This window comes from Tenrec ecaudatus, chromosome 2, assembly GCF_050624435.1.
Source record: "Tenrec ecaudatus isolate mTenEca1 chromosome 2, mTenEca1.hap1, whole genome shotgun sequence".
In the NCBI taxonomy this organism is placed as follows: Eukaryota; Metazoa; Chordata; class Mammalia; order Afrosoricida; family Tenrecidae; genus Tenrec; species Tenrec ecaudatus.
In genome coordinates, this window is record NC_134531.1 from 173822024 (window position 1) to 173833910 (window position 11887).

Sequence of the window (11887 nt, forward strand, 5' to 3'; positions counted from 1 at the left end):
TATATATATATATATAAAACAGATAAAACCCAAAGTTTATCAAAATGGAGATCAAATGACAAAGTTTTACCATTCATGTCAGATTTATTATTTTAATCTATGATAGTTGTTTCTGCAACACTTTGTCTGATAATCAGGTTATTCCCATCTGTCAATCATGGTGAGAGGGAAAGCATCACCTGAAGCTTTTTCCCTATGTAGAGCTTGCAAATGTATTTTGGCCTTCTTCTGTCATCCATAGCCTTCTGCACACTAGATTTTCACAATTTAAGTTCTGATACTATTATATCTGGATTATATAATTTTCAATTCACGGATATTTTTGTGCTTCTTCCATGTGGGTTTGGTGACATCTCACTTAGATGACTGTAATCTAAGTTCTTTGTGTTATTACACACTTCAAAATTTAACTTTGTCCCTATCTGAATATCTATATACCTATCTCCCTATCATTTTTATATTTATCATTTACTTCCATATTCAAGCTCTATGTGAAAAGTTCTCATATATCAATGTCATTATTACATTTCCAGATGTAGAATACTTGAAATACATTGAGGTGTTGAGTCTTTATTTTTTTCATATGTGACCAGGGAAAATAGAACACACAGAGAGAAAGAATAGTCTAATGGGTGTCATTTGAAGGCTAAAACATTATCTACATGATTGGTAATTGTGAAAATCAAATGAATCAACTAAGTACCTGAGAAAGAATATGACTTTCTCTCCTTGTGTCAGTCAATGCAATGTTGAGTCAAGGCTGAGACAAATAAATATACCCTTAAAGGATTAGATGAGGCCTAGTAGCTTATGAAGAGTAAAGGAGGACTCATACTGAGCATGCCCAATTTATTCTTCTCCAGTTCTTAGCTTTTTTCCTAATCAGAAAAGATCAATCTACCTTATCAGAATATGAATTTGTAAAGTGTTAGAGAGAAGCTAATAGGTACATTAACTGATTTTTATCACATGGAAGAAATTATTTGGAGTGATTGAGAAGCTTTAGTCCCTAAATACTATGCAATAAATATTCTTGGTACAAATTTATTTCTTTAGTCCTAATTAAAGGAGGTAAAATTAAAATGCAGTATGGCTAAAGGAAATTTGATCAAATTTCTTTAAAGAAAAGTTCTGGGGTTTATAGCCCATTGATAGAGTGTCAAAGCAAATATATTTTATCTAGTTGTGAGATTTTTTGGTGATGTAAGGAGACAACAGAAATTAATGGTAAAGAGTGTACCCAAGAAGACAGATAGAATTTGTCCTGAAAACTCAGTAAAGGAAATGCAAGCAATGTTTATATTCTGGATAGCCATGATCTTGGTCCCTCGGAGCAACCCTGTTTCCCTCTGCTCATCAGCTTCTCCTTTTCAATGAGTCTCCACTACTGAAAAAGACAAATAACCATTGGCATAAACTAATCCATTCTCTATTGAATTGGAAGAAATTGTTTTTCAATTAAACGGTAACACAATTATATTTCCCCTAAGAGTGTAATTAGTGATCTTTGTTTTCTTCTAGCTCCACGAGAAAAGCAGAACCTCTGAAAATGTATGTTGAATGAAAAGAAGATTTGAAGAAAATCTTTTAAACCTTTCTCATATACATAGTTTCTGTTTTCCCTCTCGAGGCACAACTTCTTGTCTGCTATTTAGTGCCTCAAGATGTCACTCTGTATATTACTCTTTTCCAGGAGTGACTTGGTGCAAAGTGCACCAAGGTAAAGGTCAGCCAATAAGTAAATGCAGCCTGATGCATCTGAGGATGTGCTGGGTTAGAGAAAGGAACTCTGATTTCTGGTACTTTACTCTATGACTTTAAATAACTGCACTGTCCCTTTGTATAACTTCTACATAAATTAATTGCCTCAAAATCATTTGGATTCAAAATAGTTCTATTAATACAAGGTATTTTTAAAGAGTCTCCCATCTATCTGATTTACCTAGTGCTACTGTCATAGAAATACCACAGGTTAGTGTCTTTGAACTTATTTTATCATAGTACAGGAAGATTAGAGATTTAAAAAAACCACCACCAACAAAAAAGAAGATTAGAAATATGAATTTAGACAACCATTTATAAAAGCAAATTTTTTTCCAGATTGAAATAATTATATTTTGGATTGTTACTTATCTAGCAGTAATGGAGAAGGACAGATCTGTGACAGTACTGAACGGACTTTCCCCCCCCCCCCACTTTTGGAAACTTTGGCTCAAAGTCTAATTTCAGCATGAATCAGAGTCTAGAGTTGAAACAAACACATTTAAAATGCTAACATTCATTTATCTATCCATTGTTGGAAAGAAAAAGCTAGACACACTTGTGAGTTATAAGCTGGGAAAAACAAGTAAAGTGTGATTTGCTCAATTAAAACAAATTTCATAAATAAGTCAGCAGCCATCTGGAAATAAGCAAGGAAAAATTCATTCACATAATTCTTGGGAAATAATAAGGAGTTGGAGAATATTTCAAAAGTTGAAGCCAGTATTTAAAAGAACGTACTTGTGAACTAAGCTATCTTACACTTGCTCTGACTGACACCTATTACCAATGTCCTCACTACACAAATTGATGCAGTCTATCATTTCTCAAGTGATGTTCATTATTACACAGTTTTCTTTCTTTTGCCTAAAGAGAAAAAGTCAAACAAAAGAAAATAATATCCAAAACAAACAGCAAAAAACATTGACCTGGTGCCATGACTAAACCACCTGGGTTTTTAATTTTTCCAAATCATATTTACTTGCATATCCACTAAATCTCTTTCTACTTCTCTCTGATGATTGGAGGATCCATGGCTATAGCTGCTTGAAGTAGTTAGTTTATTCTACCAACCTGGCGGATAAACACATGTGAGTTAATTGAAAGGTGGAGGAATAAATGGCTTGGTGAGCCTCACCTTTCTAGTTTTTGTGTCTCTTGCTTTCTGGTCGAACCAAGGTGCAGCTGCCTTAGCCAGTTCCCTGCTCCAGCTTGCAAGACTCACTTGAGATCCCCAAGGAGAAGCTGCATGGACCTACCCTGATACAGCCCTGCATGCTGGAGCAGCCTTGTGGAGACCCCTGCCAGTGCTGAGATGCTTACATGTTCACTGATTTGGCTTTCCTCCTGCAGTCGGCATCACAGTGTGTGTTTTGTGAGATGGAGGAGGACTTTGTGGATTGGTGTTGGACTTATGGGTTAATGTTGGACTTGTGGGCTTGGACAGCACTGGGTTGGCATGATTTCTTAATGTACTGTTACCCTTTATATAGAACTTTCTCTTATCCATGAATTTCTGTGGATTTGTTTCTCTAAAGTAACCAGACTAACGCACTGCTGATGACTTCCTTTTCCTCACTGTGACATTCTGAATACTGTAATCTGATGGCAGCATTTCCTATCCTTCAAAGATGCACTGCTCCATTTTCTGTCCCTGACATACATCTTCTGGCAGTGCTCTGTATTCACATTTTATTTGCTGAAAATTATTTTAAAATAATTTCCGCCTTACATCAATATGTAAATGCCAGAAAATCAAAATAGATTCAAAGAAAGAAAGAAATTGAGGGAGGGACATTCTTGCTGATATCAGGTGAATACATTTTTAAAATCAAGAAATAACAGAAAGATGACTACCTGTATATTATTCACTATGAAGAGATGTTCAACTCTGATTTATAATAAATAATAGATAACATTGCAAAAAAGGTGAATGAGTTCTGGAACACTTAATTGTGGTCTATCAGAACCTGTACCTAGACCATTTTTCTTTAGAAGTAAGCACGGCAGCACTTCATTCAAACTGGATAGAACTTGGCTTAAAATCAGGAAATGTGTGCAACAATGTTGTATTTGTTCAGCATATATATTCAATATATATGCTTAGCATATAATTCAAGTGGCTGGATTTTTAAAAACATTTTATTAGGGGCTCATACAACTCTTATCACAATCCATACATATACACACATCAATTGTATAAAGCACATCTGTACATTCTTTGCCCTAATCATTTTCAAAGCATTTGTTCTCCACTTAAGTCCTTTGCATCAGGTCCTCCTTTTTTTCCCCTCCCTCCCCTCTCCCCCCTCCCGCATGAGCCCTTGATAATTTTAGATCATTATTTTGTCATATCTTGCCCTATCCGGCATCTCCCTTCACCCCCTTGTCTGTTGTCCATCCCCCAGGGAGAAGGTCACATGCAGATCCTTGTAATCGCTTCCCCCTTTCCAACCCACTCACCCTCTACTCTCCCAGTATCACCCCTCTTACCCCTGGTCCTGAAGGTATCATCCACCCTGGATTCCCTGTGCCTCCAGCTCCTGTATGCACCAGTGTACAACCTATGCTCTATCCAGTCTTGCAAGGTAGAATTCGGATCATGGTAGTTGCGGGGGAGGAAGCATCCAGGATCTGGGGAAAGCTGTATTCTTCATCGGTGCTACATCACACCCTGACTGATTCATCTCCTCCCTTAGTCCCCTCTGGGAGGGGATCTCCAGTGTCCAACAAATGAGCTTTGGGTCTCCACTCTGCACTTCCCCCTTCATTCACTATGTTATTTTTTTTTTGGATGATGCCTTATACCTGATCCCTTTGGGACCACGTGATCACACAGGCTGGTGTGTTCTTCCATGTGGGCTTTGTTGCTTCTGAGCTAGATGGCCGTTTGTTTATCTTCAAACCTTTAAGACCCCAGACATTATCTCTTTTAATAGCTGGGCACCATCAGCTTTCTTCACCACATTTACTTGTTCACCCGCTTTGGCTTCAGCAGTTGTGTCGGGAGGGTGAGCATCATAGAGTGTCAATTTAATAGAAGAAAGTATTCGTGCATTGAGGGAGTGCTTGAGTACAGGTCCAAGGTCCTTCCGCCACCTTAATACTAAACCTATAAATATAGACACATAGATCTATTTCCACATCCTCATATATATATGTTTGCATGTACATGTCTTTATCTAGACCTCTATAAATGCCCTTTGACTCCTAGCTCTTTCCTCCATCTCCCTTGACTTTCTTCCTGCCCCACTACCATGCTCCATCCCCACTTGGGTTACAGCTATACATCTTCTTTACTTAACCTTATCCTTGATCATTCCCTACCAGGCCTGCCACTCCCCCCTCATCACCAATTTGGGTCCCATGTTGTTCCCTTGTCCCTGGGTTTATTAACACTACTCCCTTAACCCCCCACCTCCCCTTATCCCAAGTCCCCCCGGAACTGTCGATCCCATTGTTTTTCCTCCAGAGAGTTCATCCAGCCTGTGTTATTTAGACAGACCTGTGGAGATAATAACATGCACGAAAACAAGACAGAGGAAAACAAAGCAACAGTATACAACCAGACAACAAAACAACAACAAACCAGTGACAAAGAAGAAAACAAAACACTTCACAAAAGAAAAGCTTGTAGTTAGTTCAAGGATCGTTTGTTGGCCCTTAGGAGTGTTTTCCAGTCCAGTCTGTTGGGGCACCACACCCTGGGCCCCAAAGCCCACTTTCAGCATTCCCTGGGGACCTTGCCGCTCCATTCCCTTGCTGTTCTGCTGCACTCCCCCAGTGTTTTGCCTCGGTGTGGTGGGATCAGGTCAGGTGTAATTCCCGCACTGTGTCTCCGGTGCTGTCTCCTGTAGCGCCATTGGTCACTGAGGGGCATCATGTCTCATAGTAGGGCCAGCCATGTTGTTCTCTCTGTGGACTGGCTGATCTAATGAGGAACATCTTCCTCACGGCCTGGTGGACCTGGCTGTGCTCCACTCTCTCCCCCTCCCCCTTCAACTGCTCCAGTGTGCTCTGATCATATATGTCCCTCTCCTGGAGCCGCACAATCAATGTGTCCTTTGAAACAAATTCTCCTCGGGGGAGGGGCAGGAATCCCAAGTGGCTGGATTTTATGAAGAATGAAGTATCCACTTCTAGCAGTGGGGAAATAGCAAAAACTTTGAAGCATGAACTACTGAAGGTCAAAGACTATAATCTTTTTAAGAGTTAAACATCAACATAAATAAAACTTTCTAAATAAAACTAAATAAAATGCTCACAACTATAGGAATAGATAACAAGATGATAAGCAGTGAGCAAACAATGAAGTTTCAAGGATTTCATTTTATTTGATTTCACACTCAAAAGGAAGCAACAGTCAAGAAATAACAACAAAATATACAAGCACACACACAAAGCTCTTCAAAAGTTCATGAAAAATTCATTATGTTTAATTTTCCATAATTTTTCAAGGCCTTCTCCTGTTTGTCTATTTGTGTTTTATAAATTATATAGTTTTGTGATCATGGATCATCTTTTTAATTTGAAATCCAACACTAAAACATCATCTACAGCAAAATCTTTTGCCTTTAAAACTAAATTCTCAACAAAAATGTCAAAGATCTGGTTTTTATTTTTGCTGTACATTTGGCTCATGAGTACAAATGATTTTAATGTAAATTACTATACAATTGAGAGTCTGGCATATCTCCAGCAACTAATGTATAAAACTTTTGCCTCTAGTGAAGCTTAAGTAGATTAGCATGATCATTGTGAAAAATGTAATAGTCAAGCTTAATGCGGTCTGATTGAAACTTTGGTCCATGCCTTAATCTCTGTGGTCTGTTCCTCTTTCTCAGTTTGTAATTCAAAGGTATTTTTTGGCCTTTTTTACTTGTTCTGGAGGCCATTACAAAATATTAGATCAACGACTGCACAGCAAATTTTCTAGTTGCTAAGCATCTAGATACATATTATTTTATTAACTTGGCCCCTAAGAACTTTTGTCTCCTCTGGTCCTCCCTCTCCTCTAGATTTTATAGGACCATCATCATCCTACCCTCAAAAAGTAGCAACAGATTCTAACCCATTTTTGGATAAAAAAAAATAAGTTTGGCAATATTAGAATCGAATCTAAGAACAATTAGTTCCTATGGCATGGCCCTGCTTGGTGTTCACTCGCATTAAGAGATCACGGAAGATATAGTTACTACAAGAGAATGTGGTAAAGGAACCAGATGATGCCCAGCTATCAGAAAGAATAATATCTGGAGTCTTAAAGGGTCATCTTAAACCAATCAGCCATCTAAGTCTACACAGAAAAAACACACCAGCCAGTATAATCCGAGGATGGTAAATAACACAATCTAAATCCAAAGGGGCCATGATATCAGAACATAAATTGTGAATACCAAGTTGGCAGAAGGTTATGGATGACTATTAAGGGATGAGAGTAGCTATAGTAGTTACATAATCTGGTGTCAGTTGGGGACTTGAGAGGATTAAGAGTGAAGGGGTAGAATATAGACTGTTGATTGGATCATAGCCAGTGAGGCCTCTGTGTGGGCATAGCCTTCTCCTGAGAATTCTAGGAAATTCTGTATCCTATCTCTCCTCCTACTCATTTCCTTGGAGATGCTCTGCTGACAGAACACATGGTGCTATGCTCTAGGAGCTGGAGAAGCCACATGGACTTACCCTGATGCAGCCCTGGAAACAGGAGAAGCCACATGGAAACCCCTACCAGAGCTGAGATGCTTCTACCACCACTGACTTTGCACCCACTGGCCTGTGATCATCCTGCATTTGACATCATTGCATGTATTTCATGAGTCTGAAGAGGACTTTACAGATTGATATTGGACATATGGGATAATACCCTTTTGTGAAATCGATATGGTAGATGTAATTAGGTTAAAAAGTGATATCTTTACATTTGATCACCTTTTTGACCCATTATAAAGTCTTTTATTTTTAAATATTTTCCTACTTTCTTTTCTTATTTATTTATTTTATTATTTTTTTAAATCATTTTATTAGGGGCTCCTGCAACTCTTTTTACAATCCGTACATACATCATTTGTGTCTAGCACATTCGTACATATGTTGCCATCATCATTCTCAAAACACTTGCTTTCTACTTGAGCCCTTGGTATCAACTCCTCATTTTTCCCTTCCCTCCCCCTCCCCCTGAACCCTTGATAATTTATAAATAATTATTATTTTATCATATCTTACATCATCTGACATCTTCCTCACCCAGTTCTCTGCTGTCCGACTTCCAGGGAGGAGGTTATATGCAGACATTGTCATCTGTTTCCCCTCCCTCCCTCATCCTCCCTCCACCTTCCCGATATCGCCACTCTCACCACTGTTCCTGAGGGGCTCATCTGTCCTGGATTCCCTGTATTTCCAAATCCTATCTGTGCCAGTGTACGTCTCCCGGTCCAGCCAGTTATGTAAGGTAGAATTGGTATAATGATAGTAGGGGGGAGGAAGCATTCAAGTACTAGAGGAAAATTGTATGTTTCATCGCTGCTACACTGTACTCTGACTGGTTCGTCACCTCCCCACAGCCCTTCTGCTAAGGGGATGTCCAATTTCCCCCAGTTAGACCCTGGGTCCCCACTCTGCACTCCCCCTCATTCACAATGCTATGATTTTTTTTTTGTATTTGATGCCTGACACCTGATCCTTTCGATGCCTTGTCATCTCACAGGCTGGTGTGCATTTTCTATGTGGGCTTTGTTGTTTTTCAGTTAGATGGCCCCTTGTTTATCTTCCAGCCAATGGGACCCCAGATTGTATATATTTTGGCAGCTGGGCACCATCAGCGTTCTTCACCACAATTTCCCATTCACCCGCTTTGTTTTCCACGTTCGTGTTGGGGTAGCCTGGTGTGCTTCTTCTTTATGGGCTTTGTTGTTTCTTAGATGGCCACCTGATTGTCTTCAAGCCCTTAATACCCCTGATGCTATATCATTTGATAGCCAGGCACCAGCAACTTTTGCTTATGCACCCACTTTGTCCTCAGCGATCAAGTCAGGGCAGGCCGGTGTGCTTCTTCCATGTGGGTTTTGTTGTCTGTCCGCTAGATGGCTGCTTGTTTATCTTCAGATTTTTAAGACTTCAGGTGCTATATCTTTTGGTAGCTGGGCACTATCAGCTTTCTTCACCACATTTGCTGTGCACCCATTGTCTTCAGCGACTTCAGGTGCTACATCTTTTAGTAGTTGGGCACCACCATCTTTCTTCACCACTTTGCCTGTGCACCCATTGTTATCAGCGATTGTGCCAGGCAGATGAGCATCTCAGACTGCCAAATTGTTAGAACAAAATGTTCTTGTGTTGAGGGAGTACTTGAACAGGGGCCCACTGTCCATCTGTTTCCTTAATACTAAACCTATAAATATATGTACATATATCTATCACCCCCTCGTGGTATATAAAAATTTACATCTTTATATGTCTATATTTAAATCTCTTTGACTGCCCTTTGACTCCTAGTTCTTTCCTCTGTTTCTTTGTACTTCCCTCTTGTCCCCCTATCATGTTCTGCCTTCATTTGGGTTTTAGGAATTACTCTCAGAGGGGATGCGGAGAGATAGGAACTCTTGTCCACTGCTGGTGGACCTGTAGGTATGTACAACCATTATGGAAATTGATTTTGCAATATCTAAAACGGTTGGAAATTGAGCTACCTTATGATCCAGCAATCCACCTACTGGCCATATAACCAGAAGAGACAAAAACAAACCATGGTCAGACATCTGTGCCCCAATGTTCATCACGGCACAGTTCCAAATTCCTATCAACAGATGAATGGACTAAAAAACTCTGGTACATACATACAATGGAGTATTATGCATCCCTAAAAAGCAAATATGAATGCATGAAGCACACTGCTGTATGGGAAGAACTGGAGGAAATTATGGTAAGTGAAGTAAGCCAAGCACAAAAGGACAAATACTACATGTCCTGCTTTATTTTCTATTGACATTTCTCTCTGGTTTCTCTAATCATTGTTGTTGTTTTTAATTAGTTTGATTCCTGATTGTGTTTTCTATGATTTTATGTATATGAAATCCAGGATAGGTGGGTTAATAATGACAATAATTGGACCAATCACTGTCCAAGGGCATGGTAAGTGAAGATGTGGGGACGGACACAGGGAACTAACACCAATGAGTAGAAAAAGAAAAGATTCTGATAATGATTGTGGTGATGATTGCATAAATTTAATATGATCTAATAATTAAATTAAATATGTTGGGAAATGTGTGAACGTACCCTTCTCCTAAACTTAATAACCCTATAATCCTTCTCTCTCATGCCTATACTACACCATAGTTTGTGTGAGAAACAAAGTTTTTACAAACATATATAAAGAGTTGATAAAATTGTATCATCCCTGTGATCTCGTTTAACTTTCTCTTCTTAATTAAATGATCCATGAAATTATGTGATATCCTTCAAGATCATAAGCCAAAGAAGGAAAATGTGGTAATGAAAACTCAAAGGAACTTCTTTACTTATGTGAACCTTGGAATAGAAGTCTAGAGAAGGGAAATTCTACAAATTATTTCAGATATATTATCTACACATTAGCCAATATATGGCATGGTCAACAAAAGGGAGATTAAAATTGACATTTTGTTTTAAAAGTTTCACATTATGGATTGATTTAAAGGGCGTTTGAAAGTAACAGTTTTTTGTTTGTTCTATATTAAAAAATCTATATTATCTTTAATATTTTAAAAATTGTATATTGATTGGAAATTCCAAAATTCACAGTTAAATCTTCAGAGGAAAATATTTTTTAAAGGAATTCCCTGACCGGGAAACATAGAGGGAAGTATTTCATAACTTGATTTAGTTGAGTATTCTTTCATATAGTAAAGTCTAAATCTCCCTCTCCTCTGTGGTAATTAAGGCTCCTTGTTCACTTGGCTGGGTCAGGATGATCTCTGGTTTGGCAATTAAGATCTGGTAATCCCCATGATGAGGTATAATATAGTGTAATTACCTCCATGATGAGGTCTTCTATGAACAGCCCACAAATAAAAAAGAACTTTTTTATGGGGTTGAGAACTGCTTCTTATAAGTGGACATTATAATAAAGATATCTTGCCTTTTGCTGGGCTTAGATAAATCATCTGGCTCACCTCTTGTCCTCTGGATCATTGGACCTGCAATATTGTCTCTCTGTCCTGAGAATTATCAGTAGCATGACATCTCATCTGACAATGTGAATTCACTTACCTCTGCAGGCATTTTTGATTTCATCAATTTTGAGTCTAATCTACCATTTTGTAGTTCATCAACCACTGCTGTTATGTTACTCAGAAAAGGCCTCCACAGTGATATCTGCCATACGGTCTTGAAGCTTCTGTGCCTCTAGAATTATGTGAATTGTTTCTTTGATATAAACTCCATATGTGCATACATATACAAACTTCCCTGGCTTTGCTTTTCTAGAGGACATACCCTAAGGCATTCGGTACCCAGAACGATTCTAGAGAAGCAAAATCTGACCTTGAGTTTGTAATTATACTGTAGCGATTAGTTGGACTGCAATCTTGGAAATAATTGTTCAATTTACTATCCAGAAAATCGTATTGCAAGCAATTGACTAGTTCATTATCCTCCTGAAAATTTACCTTTACCCTTCTGACTGATTCTTACCCTCATTAATTAAGGAATGTCTTGTAATGATTGCATAGAAAACTTTTTAAAAATCATGAACTAATATTTCTCCATTCATTTGGAGCAAAAAAAGTAAGGAAAATTAGGGACATGGGAAACAATTGGTGCAACATTGTAGGATCACAGACACCCCAGTCTTTAACACACTGAGACCCAAAGAGAGAGATGTTGTCAGGCTACCATTCCGAATCTCTCCAAAAAGGGTCACTGTAGAAGGTCCTGTTAAAAAATATTAATAAAAAGAACAACAAAGATAAACAAGCAGCCATCTAGCTGAGAAATAACAAAGCCCATATGGAAGAAGCCCACCAGCCACCCTGACACGAACGATAAAGACAAAGTGGTGCATAAGCAAATGCAGTGAAGAAAGCTTATGGTGCCTGGCTGTCAATATATTCTGGGGTCCTATAGGCTGGAAGATAAACAAGGGGCCATC